We start from the raw sequence: 27,137 nt of genomic DNA, 5'->3' as shown, positions 1-27,137 counted from the left end.
ATTTATTTGTTTTGTGCAAGTACGAGGGACTGGCGCGTAGCCTCCTACTGGATTGATACCTTGGTTCTCAAAAACTGAGGTAAATACTTACGCTACTTTGTTGCATCATCCCTTCCTCTTCGGGGAAAACCAACGCAGTGCTCAAGAGGTAGCACGTGTCCTGATAGAGCAAGTTAAGACTGCTACCGCCGTCCATGAGGACTCGCGTAAGGTGGAATCCATCGATAATTGGGTCGACGACCAGTGCGGCCGATCCTCCGTGATGGATACTAGTCGGATGGTCTCTACGATCGAAAGTGATCGGGCAGGGTGACAATGGGTTGAATTTTGGGGCGACTGGCTCTATCGTGTAGTTGTCCGTTAGAGCACGCTTGCGCTCCCGTTTGGGATATGAGTAACGTATATCATATTCACTGTTTTGACTTCGGGGGGGGGGGGGAATTTCTTCTGTCCCCCTGTATTCGGCGGATGAGTGATACGTCTCCAACGTATCTATAATTTTTGATTGTTTCATGCTATTATATTATCTATTTTGGATGTTAATGGGCTTATTTATACACTTTTATATAATTTTTGGGACTAAGCTACTAACCCAAGGCCTAGTGCAAATTGCTGTTTTTTTGCCTATTTCAGTGTTTCGCAGAAAAGGAATATCAAAAGGAATCCGAACGGAATGAAACCTTTGGGAGAGTTATTTTTGGCACAAACATGGTCCAGAGGACTTGGAGCAGACGTCAAGAAAGAAACGAGGTGGCCATGAGGCAGGAGGGCACGCCCCCCACCCTCGTGGGCCCCTCGTAGCTCCACCGACCTACTTCTTCCTCCTATATATATTCATATACCTTGAAAACATCCAGGAGCACGACGAAACCCTATTTCCGACGCCACAACCTTCTGTACCCAAGAGATCCCATCTTGGGGCCTTTTCTGGAGCTCCGCCAGAGGGGGAATTGATCACGGAGGGCTTCTACATCAACACCATAGCCTCTCCGATGATGTGTGAGTAGTTTACCGCAGACCTTCGGGTCCATATTTATTAGCTAGATGGCTTATTCTCTCTCTTTGGATCTCAATACAACGTTCTCCTCGATCTTCTTGGAGATCTATTTGATGTAACTCTTTTTGCGGTGTGTTTGTCGATATCCGATGAATTGTGGGTTCATGATCAAGTTTATCTATGAACAATATTTGATTCTTCTCTGAAATCTTTTATGTATGATTGGTTATCTTTGCAAGTCTCTTCGAATTTTTAGTTTGGTTTGGCCTACTAGATTGATCTTTCTTGCAATGGGAGGAGTGCTTAGCTTTGGGTTCAATCTTGCGGTGTCCTTTCACAGTGACAACAGGGCCAGCAAGGCACGTATTGTATTGTTGCCATCGAGGATAAAAAGATGGGGTTTATATCATATTGGTTGAGTTTATCCTTCTACATGATGTCATCTTGCTTAATGCGTTACTCTGTTCTTATGAACTTAATACTCCAGATGCATGCTGGATAGCGGTCGATGTGTGGAGTAATAATAGTAGATGCAGAAACGTTTCGGTCTACCTGTCGCGGACGTGATGCCTATATACATGCTCATGCCTAGATATTCTCGTAATTATGCACTTTTGTATCAATTGCTCGACAGTGATTTGTTCACCCACCGTAATACTTATGCTATCTTGAGAGAAGCCACTAGTGAAACCTATGGCCCCCGGGTCTACCTTTTATCATATAAGTTTCCCATCTATTTTATTTTGAAATCTTTACTTTCAATCTATATCATAAAAAATCCAAAAATATTATTATTATTATTATTATTATTATTATTATTATTATTATCTCTATCTGATCTCACTCTCGTAAGTGACCGTGAAGGGACTAACAACCCCTTTATCGCGTTGGTTATGAGGTTCTTATTTGTTTGTGTAGGTACGAGGGACTTGCGTGTAGTCTCCTACTGGATTGATACCTTGGTTCTCAAAAACTGAGGGAAATACTTACGCTACTTTGCTGCATCACCCTTTCCTCTTCAAGGGAAAACCAACGCAGTGGTCAAGAGGTAGCAAGAAGGATTTCTGGCGCCGTTGCCGGAGAGATCTACACACAAGTCAAGACATACCAAGTACCCATGACAAACTCTTATCCCTCGCATTACATTATTTTCCATTTGCCTCCATTTTCCTCTCCCCCACTTCACCCTTGCCATTTTATTCACCCTTCTTCTGTTGGTCTTTTTGTTTGCTTTGATGTCTTACTTTGCTCGTTTGCTCATTTGGTTGGAATAATTGTTTATTTATTGCTAAACAGAGAACGTAAGATCTATATATCCTGATCCTCTTGCTAATATTTTTAAGAGATCCAATTATGATGAACCAATTGCTAGTGAGTTTTGCGCACTAGATTATCTTTATGAAGTTTTGCTTGAAATTCGTGAATCTGAAAATTGCGATGAATTACTTTATGAAGTGATTCACGATAGTTCCTTGAATGAAAAGCATGATTGCAATGATATTATTACAAATTCTATTAATGTCAATTGTGTTAATGATTTGCAAAACCCTAATCTTGGGGATGCTAGTTTTGCTATGTCCATTACTTGTTGCAATGATCATGATTGGGGTGATTCTTCTTACAATCTTGAAAATTTATTTAAGCCCCATGATCAATATATGAGATTGATAATAATGTTTGCAATAATACTGAAAGTGGGTTTGGAAGAGTTTCAACTTTAGATCCCACATATTTGGATAATATTCAATCTTATGAATTTTTGATAAATGTGGGTTTGGAGAGGTCATGACTTTAGTTAATGTTAATCCCACTATTTTGGAAGAGTGTCAACTTTGCATGCATGTGGATCATGTTGAGAATATTTTATATGATAGCTATATTGTTGAATTTGATTATGATCCCACATGTAATTGTTATGAGAGAGGGAAATATGGTTGTAGAGATTTTCATGTTGTTAAATTACCTCTCGTTATGTTGAGATTGCTATTGTTTCTTTCCTCTTCCTTGCATATGCTAGTTTTTCCCTGCTATGATAATTTGTTTGCATATAAGATACCTATGCATAGGAAGTATATTAGACTTAGATGTGTTTGTCATGTGTTTCATGATGCTCTCTTTGTGCTTCAATTGTTGTCTTTCATGTGAGCATCATTGAAATTATCAATGCCTAGCTAAAAGGCTTTAAAGAAAATCGCTTGTTGGAAGACAATCCAATATTTTTACTTGATGTTATTCAATAAATAATTCATCTAGACTCTGTTTAGATGTGGTTTTATACTTTTAATTAGTGTTTGTGCCAAGTAGAACCTTTGGGAAGACTTGGGGGAGATTTTAGCGATCTTGCTGTAAAAAACAAAAACTTTAGCGCTCACGAGATTTTCTGCCATTTTTTACTAGAGTGTGCGATTAGGTTGATTCTTTTTGAAGATGATTAATAGACAAATTCCTCACATCAAACAACTAATTTAATAATTTTTGGGGTTACAGAAGTATTCGTAACCAACATATTACTATAGACTTTATGTTTTTGAAATATTCTGTTTTTCATGTGTTGTTTGCTTATTTTGACACATCTATGGCTAGTATAGGAGGGTATGAACCATAGAGAAGTTGGAATACAATAGGTTTAACACCAATATAAATAAATAATGAGTTCATTACAATACCTTAAGTGGTGGTTTGGCGGTTTGTTTTCTTATACTAACGGAGCTCATGAGATTTTCTGTTGAGTTTTGTGTTGTGAAGTTTTCATGTTCTGGGTAAAGATTTGATGGATTTTGGAATAAGGAGTGGCAAGAGCCTAATCTTGGGGATGCCCAAGGCACCACAAGGTAAAATTCAAGGACAACTAAAAGCCTAAGCTTGGGGATGCCCCGGAAGGCATCCTCTCTTTCGTCTTCTTCCATCGGTAACTTTACTTGAGGCTATATTTTTATTCACCACATGATATGTGTTTTGCTTGAAGCGTCTTGTATGATTTGAGTCTTTGCTTTTTAGTTTACCACAATCATACTTTCTGTACACACCTTTTGGGAGAGACACGCATGAATTGGAATTTATTAGAATACTCTATCTGCTTCACTTATATCTTTTGAGCTAGATAATTTTGCTCTAGTGCTTCACTTATATATTTTTGAGCACGGTGGTGGTTTTATTTTATAGAAATTGTTGATCTCTCATGCTTCACTTATATTATTTTGAGTGTCCTTTAGAGCATCATGGTAATTTGCTTTGGTTATAAAAGTAGTCCTAATATGATAGGCATCCAAGATTGGTATAATAAAAACTATCATAAAAAGTGCATTGAATACTATAAGAAGTTTGATACTTGATAATTGTTTTGAGATATAAGGATGTTGATATTAGAGTTGTGCTAGTTGAATAGTTGTGAATTTGATAAATACTTGTTCTAAAGTTTGTGATTCCCGTAGCATGCATGTATGGTGAACCGTTATGTGATGAAGTCGGAGCATGATTTATTTATTGATTGTCTTCCTTATGAGTGGCGGTCGGGGACGAGCGATGGTCGTTTCCTACCAATCTATCCCCCTAGGAGCATGCACGTAGTACTTTGTTTCGATAACTAATAGATTTTTGCAATAAGTATATGAGTTATTTATGACTAATGTTGAGTCCATGGATTATACGCATTCTTACCCTTCCACCATTGCTAGCCTCTCTAGTACCGCGCAACTTTCGTCGGTACCACAAACCCACCATATACCTTCCTCAAAACAGCCACCATACCTACCTATTATGGCATTTCCATAGCCATTCCGAGATATATTGCCATGCAACTTACCACCGTTCCGTTTGTTATGACACGTTACACCATTGTCATATTGCTTTGCATGATCATGTAGTTGACATCATATTTGTGGCAAAGCCACCATTCATAATTCTTTCATACATGTCACTCATGAGTCATAGAACATTTTGGTACACCGCCCGAGGCATTCGTATAGAGTCATATTTTGTTCTAAGTATCGAGTTGTAATTCTTGAGTTGTAAGTAAATAAAAGTGTGATGATTATCATTATTAGAGCATTGTCCCAAGTGAGGAAAGGACGATGGAGACTATGATTTCCCCCACAAGTCGGGATGAGACTCTAGACGAAAAAAAGAGAGAAAAAAGAGGCCAAAAACAGAGAAAATGACCAAATAAAAAAATAAGAGAAAAAGAGAGAAGAGACAATGTTACTATCTTTTTACCACACTTGTGCTTCAAAATAGCACCATGATCTTCATGATATAGAGTCTCCTATGTTGTCACTTTCATATACTAGTGGGAATTTTACATTATAGAACTTGGCTTGCATATTCCAATGATGGGTTTCCTCAAAATTCCCTAGGTATTCGTGAGCAAGCAAGTTGGATGCACACTCTATACTCTCTCACACAGATTTTCTATCTACTACAGTATCTCTAAGTCATTCCACTCTTTCGACCTCATGGAGGCCCACGCTCGCTCAATCTCTCTATCTCTCTTTATGTATGTCTTGATCGACCTCTCTCTTTCTCAAACACAAACAATATATCTCCATGCTTGGTCCTAATTTGACATATTTGATCATATTGTATACTCTCTCACGCACATTGTCTATCTAGGTCACTCTCTCCAACCTGTCTCACTCTTTCGACCGCATGACGACCCACACTCGCTCTCTCTCTCTCTCTATATATATATATATGTATAGATTGACCTTGCTTCCTCCCACACACAAATGATATATGTACCTGTGTGTGACTGGATCATCTCTCAAGCTCTTTCTTACAGCCCTCACCCTTCCCAAAATCTCAATCGGACAATATCTATCCACATTATATATATCTTTTCAATTAATGTCGGGCCACACTCACTTTGTCTCTCTATCTATGTCTCGATTGACCCCGCTTTCTCACGCCATATCTCCCACACATTGAAGCTACCTCTCCATCCCTCGCAGAGCCGGAGCTATTTACATTGCGAGGGGAAATTCAACCTTTGATTAATTTGTGAAGGCATTTATTCTGGTGGGTTTAGATTATATTTTTGTAGCTCGATTGCAACCCCCGCCCCTCCACCAATTATTTTCCCTCTGGCTCGATTACCGCTCTCCCACACGCCCTTTCTTACCTTCCACGTCGAACCATGGTATTTTTGCAAAAAAAACTCTAGTGTTCTCTTTAATTATTACAAATAAGCTACAAACTACACACCCGAAGTCCACTAGTAATGGAACAAATTTCGACCCAGAAATTAAAGTGCTACAAACTACACACCGAGGGGCCCAACTGTCATGGAGCAAATTTGGACCCATATCTAGACCACTATATAGTGTGCGAATAACTTTGAAAGATGGTCGTTGGATGAAGTCAATACGACGGTGTAGAGATGGCAAATCCGACCACTACCGGCCATTGGATATCATCTACATTTCATCAGATTCTGCCACATGTACAATCTAGAAGACTGCATGGTTGAACTTAAGAATAATGCACAACCTCAAACACAAGCACTTCTCCTTTGTTCTAGAATCTTCTGTATCATAATTGCCCAATTTTTTTCTAAATGAATTGCCATTATTTGTTTTTACTTTATGCTTTACAATGCACAGTTTCATGAATCTTAAAATATATTAACTTTTTATAAAACTTATTTATTTTGAATGAGATGAACTATAAGAATTAAACGAACATATACATCATGCATATATGACTCAAAGCTTACATGCTATGGTGTGGTATTTATTCATAATTTGCTTGCCAAATCTCATGCATGCAATGCACGTGTACCTTACTAGTATATATTAAAAATGAAAAAGGACGATGATCGAACATGCGACCAGGGCCTTCAAGCCGCACGTCAATAGCAACATAGTAGCAACGTTTGTTATACTCTCCTTTATTGATATAATGTTTTTATATTACCATAGCCTATTTAATGCATATCATGTTTTATATTAACTTTAGTACATTAGTGGGACAAGCTCGTCAGCACGTACTATTCCACTTCACTTACTGGTGGGTTTCATGTCTACTCTCTCTCTCTCCTCCCCTTCTACGTTTAAAGGCATGGGCAAACGCGAAGAACGCGCGGGCGGTGTTGCTGTTGACCGTATCTAGACGCGTTCATAAGTTACGACACCAGTTTTACGTACTAGTACAAGTATTATGTGTAACAAGTTTAAGAACAAAAGTGACTGCGATGGACAAGTTAGGCTAGTAGTATCTACTAACAATTAAATAAGTGGATAAATAGATGTATCACCTAGTGCTTGAACAAGGGGACTGCTCGCGCCCTACAAGTATTTGGAATTGACTTCCCTAAAAAATATTTGGAATTGATATGGTCTTTAATACTCCCTTCATTCCATAATGTAGTGCTTTCTCTATCCACGTGCTTCAACTTTGACCGTAAATTTAACTATCAAGACCGATTGCGGCGGGAGCAAAAATTATATCAGTGAATTCGTATTCGAAAGAAGTTTTCAATTATATAATTTTTTCTCCCGCCGCAGTTGATCTCGTTGGTTAAATTTATGGTTAAAGTTGGACCTCGAGAAGCGCGGGCGCACTATATTTTGGAATGAAGGGAGTATGAAATGTTTGTGATGCGAAGGAATACATGTTGCTTGATGACGTTTTATATTAATTTGATACGGCTCTACCAGAACATTCAATTGATCAAACCATAAATTTCATTCAGTCTCACTACGACTTTACATTCGTACCATGATCGAACTAAAATCTCTACTACTAATAAACAATCAAACATAAACTTTTTTAAACGCACCCCACAAATATACACGAATCTATTACCACCGCAGGATTAAGCCTATTAAACTCAATCCAACCGCTAACCTTGATCTAATCCATTCTCTGTATGTACTTAACAATTGACCGCGCTCCACTCCGCGTCCGCAACCTCTCTTTCGTGATTAGCGCCCACCTCTCCACTCAATCCCTTCCCCGGTAGGAACTTCCCCGGTAGGAAGTAGAGTAGGAACCCTCCCGCCGCTACTAGGGATATGCAAGCCACCGTCGGGGTCCTCGCGGACACACGAGATGCCTGCCGTCACCACGCACACGAGCCACGGTGGGGGAGAGAGGGAGAAGTGCCCAGCCATGGCAAGGCGTCGGTCATCCGGCGAGCGTGGAGAAATTGGGACAGGGGGCGCCCGATGTGGCGTCTGGTGGCGGGGCTAAGAAGGGGGCGGCAGATCTGGCCGGAGCTGTGCACGTGGTGCGGCGATTGTGGTCCGCGCGTGCTGCTCGTGGTAGGGACAAAGCGGCGGTCGCTGGCCTTATCCGCTGCCCCTTTGAGGACTGCGTCGTGCATGCCCCACCGAGTACTACCAGGTCGCCGGCGGCACGCGCTCCCCTCACCCTGCCTGATGTAACCGGTGACTACCCTACCCCGTCGCCGGCAGACTAGACGGCCTGGGCGCGGGCGGTAGGCACCGCCAGCAGCCCAGCACTCCAATCTCCGCCGACACCGTGGTCTAAATGACGCCGCAGACGAGTCCCCTTAGAACGACCCATCCTGGACGATATAATATGGTAATGCAAACTCCCTTCTCTTACTGCTGAATAATATCCGGCAATCAAGGCTCACCATGTCTACTTTAGTGATGGTAGTGTGTTGTGTACAAACAGGTTCAAGCATAATCATGGTGATATGATTATATGGAGTAGAAGGGAGGAAGTTGTGTCTCATCAGCATTGTGTTCTGCATCTATATAAAGCACATCCAAGAATCACTGTCCAAGGTCTCTCTTTCGATTGATAGCATCGGTAGCAGGATATAACATCAGGTTACAGCCTTTGTGGTACAGGAAGGACCGAAGGAGGAAGTTGGTGAGATACAGAGGGAAGTTGAATTGGGACGAGGGATAGAGATACAACCAGCAAATGCGCCGAGGAACAGTAAGGTATGTGATATTTAGAGTTCTGCTCATCCATGTCCACTTTAGTCCATCAAACCATCTCACACCCGCTTCTCTTTGTCAGCTAACTCAGTAAGTATTCTTCAGGTGCTATTTTCTTCACCAGTTAACTCCTTCAAGTATGCTTTCTTGTCATCAGTACACACAGCCTCCTATTGCAGGTCTCTAACACTTTCGCCCAATGGTCCGATGCAGACTTATACTGACATTATCAAGAGAAAGAATACGTTGATGTAGCATATTTGCACTGTTCATGTACAACTGAAAGTGACTAAACTCTATTGTTTTTTGCCCTTGCCAACTTAATACAGTATAGTTCCGATTCATCTAAATTGAGTCAGAGATTAACTGATGATTTCTTCGCAATTGCTGCATCAAATCATCTAAAAGAAACTAAAAACTTTCTTATCCTTCTTATCCGACTAATAATATCCATTTTCATTTTTTTATTATATACTCATATTTGTTGTTGGTTGTAGTCTTCTTTTCTTAACTTTTTTACACTAGAGTACCATGCCTTTTTTTGTCCATTGGAAAGGCTTTGTACTACTTAATGTTATAGGCCAGGTGTTTGTGTTTTACCCCAACTGATATATGTCATATATATATATATATATACCAGGAAATAAGTTTTTTTCCTTTGTATTATTCTTGTGTTATGAAGGTATAAGAATGGATGAATGGCCACAAAGATCAAATAGTGATAATTAATTGCCAAAAAAAAGCTTCAGGACAACACTAGATATTGTCATGTTTCAAAACCATAATATGATTTATTCTTGCATTCTCAAGGTTCAGACAAGAGGCGGGCTAATTCAAATAAAGAAATAGATCCCATGAGAAAAAACATCTAAAACATTGTGTACAAAGATGTGAATATGTACCAAGATGTGGGATGAATACGTGTTTTTTTCTTACTTCATACCAATTAAGCCATTTTATTATTTCATCTTTTTAGTGGATATATTTCTTATCTCCTTTTAATAGTGACCTTTTTCTTTTTCCTAATTTTTTTTTGGATCTTATGCAGCAAGGTTCAACAGTTTTGTGAGGCATATCTTACATATCTGCATATCAGTTGGTTTCAGATGCTCACGCTTTCACTAAATGTACCATCCTTTCACTGAAGTAGTTCAAGCCTATCAAATTTCCTTCATTCACAACCTACAGTTAGTTGTACCTATTGTCTGCGGTGATCTAACTAGCTGTCAATGTCCTTTTCAATTTATAATGGCACATTAAATCACATGAATTGAAAATGCATGCTTACTAGCAGTCAATGGAAGATCTATGAAAAGCTTGCTTTCACTGGGGCGTTTGCGCATTGGACGAAAAAGAAGCACATCCACATTGTTCATACATGGCAGAGGAGTTGGGGGTTTATACAAGGAGAAAGTCACAATTCTGCTGCAAACAGATGTATATATAGCGGCAGGACTGGAGAGATGGGAATGCATCACCTCGGTAGTGCTATAGGCCCATAGGGTTGGCGGCGATAGTTGGTGTCGGTATTATTGACACCCTTGCCATTGCGGTGCTGGGAGTACTGCCATGAAAGGTGCTGCCTCAATCGTCGCGGACGAGGGCTCATGATTATGAGCATAGTATCACATGATTGGGATGGTAGAGACGTGCGTTGCACGTGCACGCTTACTAGTAAAGAAAAATAATAACTCTCAAATATTTGGATTTTAAACATGGCAATCTGAATGTTTTTCATGGCATATTTGGATCACGGCGGTGACGGGGGCGTCTAGCGGCAGGAAGCGGCTCATCTGCCGTGCTCTGTGTGTCATCAGGCCATTGATTGGTGGCGACGGTGGCGTCTGGCGTCGTTGTTAGCATACTCCTGGACGTTGTCCCTAGCTTCAAGGAAGGCCAGAATGTTCTGGACTTCGGTCTCCAGCAGCTAGTCAACAGGCGGGAGGAGGCGACTCACATTGGTACAAGAAAGCCGTCGACGGCAGCGATCCATGCCGCTGAGGGGGGGCACTGGCACCGACGCGGGGATATGCTCTAGCAACAGTACGGTGGAGACATTCGTGTGCACAGGCACCGACACAGGAGCGCGCGTCAGTGCATGCGCAGGCACATGCACTGGCTGGTGCACAGGCGTGTGAAAGTCAGTGTGGACCTCGTGGAACCCCATGGCTTTCGGTGACAATGTGCGGCTCCCAACCCATCAATGCCACAGGGATGGGCGTTGGTGTAGTTGGGGCGACGGGAGCTGGAACGGGAGTGGGGACAAGCGTGGCATCTTCCCGTAAGGGTAGTTTAAGCTCGTCCCAAAGCGCCTTATGTTCTTGAGACTCTGGCTAGGTGTCTTCCTCTGGAAACTGGAAGACTAAGGGCAGACCATTGTGATGCGGCATGGCATATGGTGAGGTCAAGCTGGTTGGAGGTAGATGACAGGAGAATCGGAGAGGAAGATAGAAGATTTTAGCAAGACCGAGGAGTGCAGGGGTGATTTCAACTATGCCACCGACGCCATTAAAAGTGAGGGCAGTTGGGAGGAAGGTGGGCGACGGAGCCTCGTCAAGGGGCTGGCCTCCCGGTGAGCCTACGCAGTGGCCTGCTCGCACACCTCCCGGTCAGCCGACGCAATGGTCTGCTCGCACGCCTCCCATCGACTCGCACGCTCGCTCGGACGGCACCTGCTCGATGAGAAGCGGGGCTCATGGCGGCACTTAGGTCTAATGCCCACGGTTTGAATAGTGAAACCTTTCGCGTTAACGTGACAGGTCTTTGTTCTAAAATACGTTGACTCTTCATTTGTCTGGTCATGTGACCATGCTCAATTTCATGAATTTCCGGTCAGTTTTGGATTTTCTGGAATTTGAAATCCAGGATTCGAAATAATATCATAACCTCCATCATGAAATAAATTTTCAAGCGATACATCTTCACTGTTGTAGATGTTAATATTTCTTAAGAAAGGATTTGGTCAAAAAATTGCTTAGTTAGACTTCAGATAAATTATATATGTAGAGTAAAATGATAATACATCTGTACCAGTGCATTGCCTGATATAGTAACTTTAGTAGGCACGAACAAAGGGAGATCCATTCTGAGCTCATCCTGGTGTAGTACTAGACAATGGAGTTGACGGGTGACCTTGGGTAGTGGTGACCGAGGTAATTGAACCGTGCTCGGCACGGTAGGTAACGCGGGCTAGTTACTAAAGCATCCCTCCATTATTCATTCATAGTCATTATGGACCGGGGACATGAGAGGAATTTCCTAGGGCTGGAATTCTGGCCGCCAAATAATTCGACTCGAAACGCGGAGGCTCTAGTAGAGGCGTGAAGTTTAATATCGCAATTCTTTTGGTTGGGGTTGGCTAATGTGCATACTACGCATGCCACAAGCAGGACATGAGCCTGGGTCTGGCTGGTATGCCGTCGGGTGCTACCATTCGAGAATGCGAAAGGAATCTTTTTTTTACATTGCCGGACGAATCTATATGTATTACAATGACCGTATTTTCCTTGCAAATAACTGGTCATTTCGAAAGGCACAATAATTGATTTATGACGAGTTCTTGAATTAGTTTGAGTTTGTGATATAGTGATCTCAATGTTGATGTATGACCATGCATGTATGACACGAGTTCAAAAATAAAATGTAAGCCATGCATGGTCCTCAATTCAATATTTAAAATCCACAGTAAATTGAAACATGAATGTTAAGTCTAGTACTATGTACATGCAAATGTTGTGCTTAGGTCTCCGTCGACCCCCCCACCACCACACATACCTCATGTATAGATCGATCTTCATTTCTTTGTTAAGATAGCCATTGGTACACGCGTGCTCATTATTTCTCTTCATGTTTCGATCTTCATTTATGTCACACTCGCCCTCACACTCTCAACAAATGTATTTCTCACACACAACCTCGTCGTTCCCTCCATGACAAACCCTCCGTCCCTCTCTCTCTCTCTCAAGAAACGTACGTTGCCTTTGTAAAACACCTTCACCATGCGCTGATGTCCCTTGAAGCTATGTTGGTATTTCCCTAAAGAGGAAGGGATGATGCAGCACAGTGGCACTAGGTATTTCCCTCAGATATGAAACCAAGATTATCGAACCAGTAGGAGAACAAAGCAACACAATGTAAATATCACCTGCACACAAATAACAACTGCTCGCAACCTGATGTGTAAAAGGGATTGTCAATCCTTTTCGGGTAGCGGCGCCCCAAGATGGGCAAACGGATGTGAGAGAGTTGTAAATAATGATAGATCGAACGGTAAATAAAATAAATTGCAGCAAGGTATTTTTATATTTTTGGTTTTGTAGATGTGAAAATAAAAGCGAAGAAAAATAGATCGCAAAGGCAAATAATATGAGAAAGAGACCCAGGGGCCGTAGGTTTCACTAGTGGCTTCTCTCGAGAAAAATAGCAAACGGTGGGTAAACAAATTACTGTTGGGCAATTGATAGAACTTCAAATACTCATGACGATATCCCGACAATGATCATTATATAGGAATCACGTCCAAGATTTGTAGACCGACTCCTTCCTGCATCTACTACTATTACTCCACACATCGACCGCTATCCAGCATGCATCTAGTGTATTAAGTTCATGGGGAAATTGAGTAATGCAATAAGAACGATGACATGATGTAGACAAGATCTATCTATGAAGAGATATACCCCATCATTTTATCCTTAGTTGCAATGATACATACGTGTTGGTTCCTTTGTGTCACTGGGATTAAGCATCGTAAGATCGAACCCACTACAAAGCACCCCTTCCCATTGCAAGACAAATAGATCAAGTTGGCCAAATAAAACCCAAAATATCGGAGAAGAAATACAAGGCTATAAGAAATCATGCATAAAAGAGATCAAAAAAATTTAAATACTTTCATGGATATGGATATAAAAAGATAGATCTGATCATAAACTCAAAGTTCATCGATCCCAACAAACACACCGCAAAAGAGTTACATCATCTGGATCTCCAAGAGACCATTGTATTGAGAATCGAGAGAGAGAGAGATGAAGCAATCTAGCTACTAACTACGGACCTGAAGGTCTACAAAGAACTACTCACGCATCGTCGGAGAGGCACCAATGGAGGTGGTGTAACGCCCTCGATGTGGCTATATCTCCCATGTGTCGAAGCACGACTTAGAGGCATAACCGCATTGAAAGCAATGTCGCAAGTGAGGTAATCTTTACACAACCCATGTAATACATAAGGGGAAAAGATACATAGTTGGCTTACAATCGCCACTTCACACAATACATGAATACAACATTACATTCATCCAAATACACTCAAGGTCCGACTACGGAACCAAAATAAAAGAAGACTACCCCAAATGCTACACAGATCCCCGATCGTCCTAACTGGGCTCCCTACTGATCAACTGGAAACGGAAACAACATAACGAACACGATCTTCATCGAGCTCCTCCTTGAGCTCGGTTGCATCACCTGCACGGTATCATCGGCACCTGCAAACTGGTTTTGGAAGTATCTATGAGTCACGGGGACCCAGCAATCTCACACCCGCGCGATCAAGACTATTTAAGCTTATAGGAAGGGAAAAGGTATGAGGTGGAGCTGCAGCAAGCGACTAGCATATATGGTGGCTAACAAACGCAAATGAGAGCGAGAAGAGGAGGCAAAGCACGTCAAGAAACTATGATCAAGAAGTGATCCTAGAACAACCTACGTCAAGCATAACTCCAACACCGTGTTCACTTCCCGGACTCCGCCGAGAAGAGACCATCACGGTTACACACGCGGTTGATGTATTTTAATTAAGATCAACTTTAGGTTTTCTACAACCGGACATTAACAAATTCCCATCTGCCCATAACCGTGGGCACGGCTTTCGAAAGTTCAAATCCCTGCAGGGGGTGTCCCAACTTAGCCCATCACAAGCTCTCACGGTCAACGAAGGATATTCCTTCTCCCAAGACAATTCGATCAGACTCGGCATCCCGGTTACAAGACATCCTCGACAATGGTAAAACAAGTCGAGCAACACCGCCCGAATGTGCCGGCAAATCCCGATAGGAGCTGCACATATCTCATTCTCAGGGCACACTCAGATGAGCGGTCCATACAACTAAAACCAAATCTCGAGTTTCACCGAGGGGGCGCTGCACAGGGCTCTAGTTTGGACCAACACTCAGAGGAGCACTGGCCTGGAGGGGTTTAAATAAAGATGACCCTTGAGTCTGCAGAACCCAAGGGAAAGAAAAGGCTAGGTGGCGAATGGTAAAACCAATGTTGGGCATTGCTGGAGGAGTTTTATTCAAGGCGAACTGTCAAGGGGTTCCCATTATAACCCAACCATGTAAGGAACGCAAAATCCGAGAACATAACACCGATATGATGGAAACTAGGGCGGCAAGAGTGGAACAAAACACCAGGCATAAGGCCGAGCCTTCCACCCTTTACCTAGTATATAGGTGCGTTAAGTAAATAAGATATATTGTGATATCCCAACAAAATATCCATGTTCCAACAAGGAACAAACTCCAATCTTCACCTGCAACTAGCAACGCTATAAGAGGGGTTGAGCAAAGCGGTAACATAGCTAAACAACGATTTGCTAGGACAAGGTGGGTTAGAGGCTTGTCTTAATAATATGGGAGGCATGATAAGCAAGTGGTAGGTATCGCAGCATAGGCATAGCAAAAGAGCGAGCATCTAGCAAGCAAAGATAGAAGTGATTTCGAGGGTATGGTCATCTTGCCTGAAATCCCGCAAGGAAGAAGAACGAGTCCATGAAGAAGACAAACGGACGTAGTCGAACGGGACCTCACAAACGCGACGTTATCGGAACCAACCCGAAGAAGCAACACCGGAAAGAAGCACACAACATAGTAAACAACCAAGCATAAACATGGCATGATGCACAACCAAGTATGATGCATGTCCGGTTTAATGAAGCATAACAAAAACTATACCATCTAACCAATTTAAATGGGGCCGGATATAACAAACAACAAATCCAGTAAATCCCCATATGCATTTATCAATTTGGTGCAACAACAAATTTTAACATTTAAATGTTATTATCATGATGCGGATGAGAGGAACAAGTTTATGCAATTTTTAAGAAAATGTTGACATGAGCATAATATGGAGCATTTGTCATCATGGCGGAAACGAAAGGGGTGCCACGACAACGAATCCAAAAATGATTCCACGCAACATATCGGTTCCGGTAGCTCATGGAGATGCCGGTGAAAAAGGAAATGCGATGTGAGCGAGTTGAGCAAGATGGTGGGGTGCTCCCGACTACCGGGATCCCACATGTCGGTGACAAGGCAAAAGAGGGGCAATGTGCGCCGACACTTTCGAACTCGAGGAGAACAAGTGTGCATCTCATACATCACACAACATGCATTCGTTTCGCGGGTCATCGACTCGGCGGTTATACCTTCGAAGCATGCAAACGAGGACGGTTCGAGTTCGGTGCAAAGTAGAGGAAGTAGACGTTCTCGGGACTTTCATAGTGGAAGTAGTCGTTCTCTCATGCTCTAGGGTCGATGGTAGAGGTTCTCGCGATCTCGGCGACGGTAGTGGTACATGTTTGTCGGTAGTCGAACATGACGACCCAGAGAGGGTACTTGGCAACATGCACATCGTCGGTAGTTGTACACAATCGTTGTCGGAGTTGACGGGTTCGAGGTCTCCGGACGTAGTGGTTCATGTTCGTTTTTCGGAGAGATACATGGCATTCTTCGTTCATACATACTTGACGTTTTGCTACCCGGGTCTTCGACAACGGTCGTTGTACACAATCGTTGGGGTACTTGTCGGTCCGGTCTTGACGTAGTAGATGTACATGTTGTCAGGGCTTGTCGCGTCATCCGGTGTAGTCATACCCGTACGGAGCGGAACTTGGCGGTAGTGGTACTTGGCGCAAATCCACGGAGACGGTCTTGGCAGGCAACGAGCAGCGACGCGGTGCACTGACGCAGCAACGCAGGCGGGTGCTCGAGCAGGACTTGGCGCCGGTCGTCTTCCTCACGTTCTCGCACGACAAAGGCAGGGGCGAAAGGAAAGGCACGGGCAGGAGGAAGTCGAGGCTGGCGCTGGTCGCCGCTACGGCGGTGTCCTGCTGGTCTTGGATGGCGGCAACGCATAGGAGAAGGCGGAGGGCAGCAGCAGGCAACGGCGGCCATGGGAGGCGCCCATGGTGCGCCTGTGGCATCGAGCACGGGAGCTCCTCTCCCTGGTGTGAAGCGTGCGGCGGCGCTAGGAGACGAGAGGGAGAGGGTCGACGGGAGGAGGTAAGGGATCAGGCACGGGTCTCTCATGGCGTGAGTGAGTGGAGACAACGAGGGACTGGAGCGGGGAGAATGGAAGAGAGGGGGCGCGCGTGCTGGCAGTGGGGCGAGCCATGGGGGTCGGCCGGAGGGAGGAGCAGGGGTTAGGGAAAAGGAGATGCGCGAGGAAGGACCGAGCGGGGCTCATGCGGTGCTGAGGAGAAGGGAGAGGCCCAGAGGGGGAACAAGAGCAGGGGAACGAAGGAGAGGGAGGTGGCTCGGGCGCTGCTCTTCCTCTCTGATGGCGCGTGAGGAAGAGAACGAGAGGTGGGAGAGATGGATCGAGCGGGGCTCTCCTGGCGGCGCAGCGAGGGGAAAACGGGAGAGATCGAACGAGGGTTAGGGTTAGAGCCGACTAGGCTATGGGATGGCCTTGGGCCAAATGGGCCGCGGGGAAGGGCCGTCTGGCAGCATGCCAGGCTGTTGGTTGTCCGGCCTGGCGCTGCTACTGCTGTTTCTTTTCTCTTATATTTCTTCAGACAGAAATACAAAAAGAAAAGTGCAAGGAAAAAAAGAAAGGATCTAGAGAAATATAAAAATATACTCGTGATCCTGAAAATGTGTTCTATTTAACAAAATTGGTTTGGAGATTTTTAATGGAAGTAAAAATAATTCAAGTTTGAATTAAATTCAAACTTTAACCATTTTAAACCCTAACCAAAACAATTTCAAATAGAGATGAAATTTGGCAGAGAGGTTGAAGGAAAGGTATATGGTTTATCGGAAAAGAAAGAACATTTATGGGAAGGGGAAAAAGGTCACTTGCCAAAATGAAAGAAAGAAGAAGGAAGGAGGAGGTGATGATGCATGATCATATAAGGAGCATCCAACAATGTAACATGCATGAATATGACAATGCACATGATGCAATGATGAAAGCAACGGACCAAACAAATCACACGACGAAAACCCGGAGATCAAGGAAGGCATCTGAAGCTCCGGTCTTGGGGCGTTACAGGTGGTGAACCCCATCCGTGATGGTGTCTAAATTGGATCTGGTGGTTCTGGACTCTGCGGCGGCTGGAATTTATTTTCGTCGACTCCCCTAGAGTTTCTAGAATATTGGGTTATTTATAGAGCAAAGAGGCGGTCCGGGGGGCACCCGAGGTGGGCACAACCCACCAGGGCGCACCTAGGCCTCCTGGCGCGCCCTGGTGGGTTGTGCTCTCCTCGGAGCACCCCCAGACGCAGCCTTGGCCCATTAGGTGTCTTCTGGTCCATAAAAAATCTCTATAAAGTTTCGTGGCATTTTGACTCCGTTTGGTATTGATTTTCTATGATGTAAAAAACATTCAAAAAACAACAACTGGCACTTGGCACTATGTCAATAGGTTAGTACCAAAAAATGATATAAAATGATTATATGGTGAGACGAGTTCCTTGGAGCGTGTAGATCTGAGATATAGCGGCTCACAAGATGTCTTAATATTTTTACAAGAAACCTTAATGAGTTTGGGAATTGCACACAATTAGTACCAAAACTACTTAGATGCCCTTGGATCCCATATCGAATGGCCTCGAATCTTGTATCATTGTAGCATCTAAGATGAGGGGAGACCTCATATTCTCTTGTATGTAAGAATAGTACGTGCTACCATTCTACCTCTTGAGCATGCGTTGGTTTTCCCTTGAAGAGGAAAGGGTAATGCAACAATGTAGCGTAATTATTTCCCTTAGTTTTTGAGAACCATGGTATTAATCCAGTAGGAGACTACACGCAAGTCCCTCATACCTGCGCAAACAAATAAGAACCTTGCAACCAACGCGATAAAGGGGTTGTCAATCCCTTCACGGCCACTTGCAAAAGTGAGATCTGATAGAGATAATAAGATAAATATTTTTGGTATTTTTGTTGTATAGATTGGAAAATAAAGATTGCAAAATAAAAAGCGGCAGAAATAACAAGTAGATAAGAAAATATTATGATGGAAGATAGACCCGAGGGCCAAGGTTTCACTAGTGGCTTCTCTCAAGATAGCAAATTCTACGGTGGGTGAACAAATTACTATCGAGCAATTGATAGAAAAGCGTATAGTTATGAGAATATCTAGGCATGAACATGTATATAGGCATGATGTCCGCGACAAGTAGACCGAAACAATTCTGCATCTACTACTATTACTCCACACATCGACCGCTATACAGCATGCATCTAGAGTATTAATTTCATAAGAACAGAGTAACACATTAGGCAAGATGACATGATGTAGAGGGATAAACTCAAGCAATATGATATAACCCCCCCATCTTTTCATCCTCGATGGCAACAATACAATATGTGCCTTGCTGCCCCTGCTGTCACTTGGAAAGGACACCGCAAGATTGAACCCAAAGCTAAGCACTTCTCCTATTGCAAGAAAGATCAATCTAGATCATAAACCCACAATTCATCGGATCTTGACAAACACACCACAAAAAGAATTACATCGAATAGATCTCTAAGAGAATCGAGGAAAACTTTGTATTGAGATCCAAAGAGAGAGAAGAAGTCATCTAGCTAATAACTATGGACCCGAAGGTCTGTGGTTAACTACTCACATAACATCGGAGAGGCTATGGTATTGATGTAGAAGCCCTCCGTGATCGATTCCCCCTCCGGCGGAGCGCCGGAAAAGGCCCCAAGATGGGATCTCGTGGGTACAGAAGGTTTTGGCGGTGGAAATAGGGTTTCCTGGTGCTATCGGATGTTTTCGGGGCATATGAGTATATATAGGCGAAGGAAGTAGGTCGGTGGAGCCAGGAGGGGCCCACGAGGGTGGGGGCATGCCCTCCTACCTTGTGGCCGCCTCGTTGCTTCCTTGACGACCACTCCAAGTCTCCTGGATTGCGTTTGTTCCAAAAATAACTCTCATGAAGGTTTCATTCTGTTTGGATTCCGTTTGGTATCCCTTTTCTGTGAAACACTGAAATTGGCAAAAAACAGCAATTTGCACTGGGCCTTTGGTTAGTAGGTTAGTCCCAAAAATAATATAAAAGTACATAACAAAGCCCATTAAACATCCAAAACAGATAATATAATAGCATGGAACAATAAAAAATGATAGATATGTTGGAGACGTATCAAGCATCCCCAAGCTTAATTCCTGCTCGTCCTCGAGTAGATAAATGATAAAAACAGAATTTTTGATGTGGAATGCTACCTAGCATAATTCTCAATGTAATTTTCTTTATTGTGGCATGAATGTTCATATCCAAAAGATTCAAGACAAAATTTTAATATTGACTTAAAAATAATAATACTTCAAGCATACTAACAAAGCAATCATGTCTTCTCAAAATAACATGGCCAAAGAAAGTTATCCCTACAAAATCATATATTCTTGCTATGCTCTACCTTCATCACACAAGGTATTTAATCATGCGCAACCCCGATGACAAGCCAAGCAATTGTTTCATACTTTTGATGTTCTCAAACTTTTTCAATCTTCACGCAATATATGAGCGTGAGCCATGGACATAGCACTATATGTGGAATAGAATGGTGGTTGTGGAGAAGACAAAAAAAGGAGAAGATAGTATCACATCAACTAGGCGTATCAACGGGCTATGGAGATACCCATCAATAGATATCAATGTGAGTGAGTAGGGATTTCCATGCAACGGATGCACTAGAGCTATAAGTGTATGAAAGCTCAACAAAAGAAACTAAGTGGGTGTGCATCCAACTCGCTTGCTCACGAAGACCTAGGGCATTTTGAGGAAGCCCATCATTGGAATAATCAAGCCAAGTTCTATAATGTAAAATTCCCACTAGCATATGAAAGTGACAACATAGGAGACTCTCTATCATGAAGATCATAATGCTACTTTGAAGCACAAGTTTGGTAAAAGGATAGTAACATTGTCCCTTCTCTCTTTTTCTCTCATTTCTCTTTTTTTATTTTTTTATTTGGGCCTTTTCCCTTTTTATGGCCTTTTTCCTTTCTTTTCTCTCTTTTTTTTTCTTTTCGTCCGGAGTCTCGTCCAGACTTGTGGGGGAATCATAGTCTCCATCATCCTTTCCTCACTTGGGACAATGCTCTAATAATGATGATCATCACACTTTATTTACTTACAACTCAAGAATTACAACTCAATTCTTAAAACAAAATATGGCTCTATGTGAATTCCTCCGGCGGTGTACCAGGATATGCAATGACTCATGAGTGACATGTATGAAAGAATTATGAACGGTGGCTTTGCCACAAATACGATGTCAACTACATGATCATGCAAAGCAATATGACAATGATTAAGCATGTCATATTAAACGGATACCGGGATGTGCAATGAATATGACTCTATGTGACTCCTGGATCTCATGGTCGCCTCGTTGCTTCCTTGACGTCCACTCCAAGTCTCCTAGATTGCATTTGTTCCAAAAATAACTCTCCCAAAGGTTTCATTCCATTTGTATTCCGTTTGGTATTCCTTTTCTGCGACACACTGAAATAGGCAAAAAAACAGCAATTTGCATTGGGCCTTTGGTTAGTAGGTTAGTCCCAAAAATAATATAAAAGTGCATAACAAAGCCCATTAAACATCCAAAACAAATATAATAGCATTTAAAAATAAAAAATTATAGATACGTTGGAGACGTATCATTCAAGCTCCTCGGAGCCGTTGGATCTAAGATCCAACGACTCCTATTTTTTGCAGAAAAGCCCCCAAAGAGTTTGGGCAAAGAACACAAGCACAAAGACTACTCAGATGCCATTGGATCTCAAATCGAATGACATCGAAGCTTGTATCACCGTAGCATCCAAGCTGCAAGAGCACTTGATGTTTTCTCGCATGAGGGAATATGAGATGCTCCCAGACTGTAGATTCTATGGTGATAGGAGTTCCCGAGAGATCAAACGGCTCGCAGTAGGAGGTTTGAATGTTTATGCAATATAGGCCTCAAAGAGTTTGGGAATTGTGCAGAAAGTACAAATACTATGCACATGGCATTGGACCTCAGATCCAATGACCTAGATGCTCGTATCACTGTAGTAGCTAATTAAGTTGCGGGAAGCACCTAATATGAGCTACTGGGAACAGCTGGATCCAAGATCCAGCAGCTCACACGAGGCTTAGATGTTTTTTTTGGCAAAAAACCATTGGAGAGTTTGGAAATTGTGCATAATTACAAAGACTACTCCCAAGCCATTGGATCTCACATCCAATGATGCAAAATCTCGTATCACCATAGCAACTAAGCTACGGGGAGCATGTGATATCCTATGTCGCTATCATTTTTGTTCCTAAACTTGCAAAACACGTGTAACTGGTGCCGTAACTTGTCTAACCATGCAAAGTGTTTGTGCAAAAAAATGTCCTGCACTGAAATATCGGAACAACACACGGGGGGGGGGGGGGGGGGGGGGGGGGGGGGGGGGGGGGGGGGGGGTGACAGAGTCTTGGAATAAGGGGTTCTCGTGCGTCTGGCCTGTTAGCCATGGGCCGGACTGATGTTCTATGAAGATACGAAGACCGAAGACTCTACCCGTGTCCAGATAGGACTCTCCTTGGCGTGGAAGGCAAGCTTGGCGACTGGATATGTAGATTCCCTTCTTTGTAACCGACCTTGTGTAACCCTAGATCTTCCCGGTGTCTATATAAACCGGAGGACTTAGTCCGGATAAGAGACTCATTATCATAGCCATACAAGTTAGGCCTCTAGTGTTTAGCCGTTACGATCTCGAGGTAGATCAACTCTTGTAATACTCATATTCATCAATATCAATCAAGCAGGACGTAGGGTATTACCTCCATAGAGATGGCCCGAACCTGGGTACACACTGTGTCCCTTGTCTCCTGTTACCATCGACGTTAGACGCACAGTTCTGGACCCCCTACCCGAGATCCGCCGGTTTTGGCACCGACATTGGTGCTTTCATTGAGAGTTCCTATGTGCTGTCTCTAAAAGGTTTGATGGCCCCTTTAATCGTCAATAATGACGCCGTCCAAGGAGAAACTTTTCTCCCCGGACAGATCTTTGTGTTCGGCGGCATCGCATTGCTGGCCAATTCACTTGGCCATCTGGAGCAGATCGAAAGCTATGCCCCTGGCCATCAGGTCAGATTTGGGAGCTTGAACTACGTTGCAGACATCCGTGGAGACTTGATCTTCGCCGGATTTGAGACCGTGGTAGCCGCTCCTGGTCACCCCGATGATCATGACCTAAATCTATCATCAGAACGCTTCCAGGAGATCGCTCCTATAACCACTCTGGCCTTAGAGCCGGAGCTGACTGCGCCATCCGGAGACGGGAGGATCGACCCCACCATGGAGGCCACAGATCCCACGGTGTTGGAGCAGCACATAGACTTAACCTCTCATGATGTCTTTGTCACCGAAACTCTGGACTCACCTCCGAACGTAAGTTCCGAACCACGTGAGCCCGCGGACGCCGAGCTTGATCGTTCATCGATCTTCGAATTCAGCGCAGCAGACATCTCCTAGCACTCGCCTTTGGGAGATGTGCTAAACTCATTAAAAAGCCTGTCCTTGACAGAGGACTCACAGCCGACTTATATCCGGCTCGAACAAGGGGCTGATGGTGGAGAATTTTGCTTCCCACCCGCCACCCACTTCATAGCCACGGTCGAGGATCTCACCGACGAACTTGACTACGACTCCGAGGACACCGAAGGTATGGACGGCGACGCCGGAGAAGAAGAGGCCGAGAACCCGCCGTTCACTCTTCGCTGGACGGCCACTTCCTCGTATGATGTATACATGGTGGATGCACCAAAAGAAAACAACATCGATGACAAGGAAGATCTAGCTGAGGATAAAACTTGCGAAATACAATCAAAACGCCGGCGTCAGCGGCACCGCTCTAAGTCACGCTGCAGTAAAGACAACAGTACCAGCACAGAAGAAGACAACACTCCAGATGGTGCCGAAGACAATGATGACCTCGTCGATATAGCTAATGAACAAGACGAACGGGAAGGCGGGCAGGTTAGCCCTGACAAACAGGCCATGCACGAAGATTCAGAGGACGATAATTACCTTCTGCTCTCTGAGGACGAGGTGAGCCTCGTCACCGAGGATTTCATCGTGCCTGAGGAACCTCTTGAGCAGGAGCGCTTCAAGCACCAGCTCATTGCCATGGCAAGGAGCCTAAAAAGGAAGCAGCAGCAGCTTCAAGCTGACCAAGATCTGCTCAATGATAAATGGACGGATGTCCTAGCAGCCGAAGAGTATGGCCTCAAGCTCCCAACCAAAATCTACCCAAAGCGCAAATTGCTATCTCAGTTTGACGAGGAGGCACCGAACTACATACCTCCATCGTACAATGCAGCTGACCGACCACCACGTGGTCGAGACAAAATGACAACTCACGCCGAACACCAGCCAGCCCCGCCTCAGCGCATAGGCAGAGGTAAATTAGGCCATGGTCATACATATGACCTCCGGCAAAACCTGAACAATAAAGCAGGATATACTTGATCGATCTATGGATCGCGAGGGCGTGCCTCGACACGCGACGACGGCCACCTATTCGGACGTGACAAACTCAGTCATGTGCGGGCTGAAAACCGTAGACGGACTCCATCAGAGCTACGTTGCGATACAACCCGATATAGAGGTGTCGCACACCCTCATTGCTTCACTGATGAGGTCCTGGATCATGAATTCCCTTCTTACCGCAAGCTTTTAATAATATGGCCGTGATCTGTCATTACGTGCGACTATCTCCACTATAGAAAAAAAAGAGGATCAAATTTTCTAGTAAATACTAGAAAAAAGTGCTTTCTACATAGGGATCGTAAAAACAACGATTTTTCCCTATCAGCTGTAGGAAGGAAGGACACATGCTAAATTCAAAAATTTGTTGGTACTTTTCAAGGAAAAGAACTACTCCTCCCTCTAAAGCCGAAGGAAAGACTGCGGACTAATGCAGAAACCTTTCCAGAAGCCTAGGAGAAAAGGAGTTAGCTCTATGCATTCCTCTATTGAAGGTAAAGAAACTGAACAGTTTTGCATACCACCCCGGAGAAGGGCAATCACTCGTTCTTAAAACCAACATTCTTAAGATCAAAGAGTCGGGCGGAAAAAGGGGAGAGCTAAGGGTTCAAACCCGTGAATATAGAATCATACAAAGAGAGATTGCTGGGTTTTTAAACAGGCTGGCAAATTGAATGCCGAGAACAGGGAAAAGGGATCGCAAAGCGACGACAACGACGAAGAGCCCCAGCAACCGAACACAGGGGGACAGAAGAAGTTTCCCCCTCAGGTTAAAACAGTGAACATGATATACGCTACCCACATCTCCAAGAGGGAGCGCAAGCGTGCGCTCAGGGACATCTACGTGATAGAGCCAGTCGCCCCAAAATTTAACCGATGGTCGTCATGCCCGATCACCTTTGATCGCCGGGATCATCCGACTAGTATCCGTCATGGTGGCTCAGCCGCACTGGTCTTAGACCCGATAATTGATGGGTTCCACCTAACTTGCGTCCTTACAGACGGAGGTAGCAGCCTTAACCTGCTCTATCAGGATACAACGCGAAAAATGGGCATTAACCCATCCCTGATCAAGCCCACCAGGACTACCTTCAAAGGAGTCATACTAGGTGTAGAGGCCCGCTGTACGGGCTCAATCACACTCGAAGTTGTCTTCGTATCTCCGGACAACTTCTGAAGCGAGGAGTTAATCTTCGATATTGCCCCCTTTCGCAGTGGCTATCACGCACTGCTCGTATGAACTGTGTTCGCTCGATTCAACGCAGTACCACACTATGCATATCTCAAGCTCAAGATGCCCGGTCCATGCAGCGTCATAACAGTCAACGGAAATACGGAATGCTCCCTCCGTACAGAAGAGCACATAGCTGCCTTAGCAGCAGAAGTACAAAGCAGCCTTCTCAAGAAGAACCTTAACTCGACTGCCAAGCCCACGGACACCGTTAAGAGGGTCTGAACTACTCTGCAGCAGGAGAGCTCGGCTCGTCAGGAGCTCGACTAGCAATCCAGCCTCCGTCGCAGTTCCGATCAAGTGGTAGCATTCATGCCGCGCGTACATAACTACGCGCTCAAAATCCCACGAGCATCGACGAAGGCATAACTAGCTTGTGGTCCGTGGTACGGCTCAACCGACGTCGGATACACATATACTTTCATTTTTGCTTGTTTCCTTTTCAGATCTCAACCCCACAGACACCATCTGATGGCCTGGTCATTGGTCCTCTTGAAGTATAAACACACCATGACGGCGAGAAACGCAGACATATGGGGGACTTTTTAGGTGATTCAGGACCCACATGCAACTCTCCCTTGGTTTCAGCACGTCAAATAGCATGTTGCTTATCGCACTACCTATATCAATGCGCCTTGACGTACTAATTAAATTACAATGAGAACAGTTTGCGGCTAGAGCTGTAGGACTCCAACTTTTTTGTACCTTTTCTGTTTTCTGTTTTTTCAGCTCCCCGGTGGATAATCCTATCAGGTAGCACCTGTACACTTTGCTACGCTTGATGATTGCCAGGGGCTTCATAGCACCCCACATTATGGCAACAAAAGTTCGAACACTTTTTATAAGTATAGTTCGGCACCCCGAATTTAGCATTATATGCATTTTCTTCGAATCATGTCTTTGGTCAATAGTTGGGTTGCCTGGCTCCTGTGCTTGCTACCTTACGTTCCTCTATATCGGCTAAGGTAGTAAAGGGAGAACTACTACGATTGTGCCTTGGTTTATCCAAAGGAGCACCTCAGTAGAGAAAGCCGAAAACCGACTGTCATGATGCGGCGTGAGCCGGTCAGCTGTTCGGAGGTTGCAAATCGTTGGAGATTTCTTCGGCATTACCCGAAGAATTGGTACTTCCCGATCAGACGCTTATGGCACTCTAGTTCGGATACTAGGGGCTGCGCCCATGTTTTTATTGTCGCACTCCTATGGCTAAGTGAGGGCGTTATAGCCGCATAGTCT

At 43.9% G+C, this 27,137-nt stretch overlaps 1 long non-coding RNA gene across 4 annotated transcripts; it reads left to right on the top strand.

Annotated features, from left to right (window-relative positions):
* Nucleotides 1-7,614: 7,614 nt before the first annotated feature.
* Nucleotides 7,615-10,177, top strand: LOC125551461. 4 transcript variants are annotated; one of them, XR_007302680.1, is made up of 3 exons: nt 7,836-8,539; nt 8,636-9,086; nt 9,956-10,177. It is a non-coding gene; the product is annotated as an uncharacterized LOC125551461 (long non-coding RNA). The 4 variants fall into 4 exon arrangements; XR_007302677.1 differs by lacking the exon at nt 9,956-10,177 and having other exon boundaries at nt 7,615-8,539; nt 8,636-9,678; XR_007302679.1 differs by lacking the exon at nt 9,956-10,177 and having other exon boundaries at nt 7,615-8,539; nt 8,618-9,678.
* Nucleotides 10,178-27,137: the final 16,960 nt, after the last annotated feature.

Source organism: Triticum urartu, chromosome 4 (assembly GCF_003073215.2).
Source record: "Triticum urartu cultivar G1812 chromosome 4, Tu2.1, whole genome shotgun sequence".
NCBI classification, from domain to species: Eukaryota; Viridiplantae; Streptophyta; class Magnoliopsida; order Poales; family Poaceae; genus Triticum; species Triticum urartu.
Note: the sequence above shows the minus strand (reverse complement) of the source record. Positions and strands in the feature narration are given on the sequence as shown.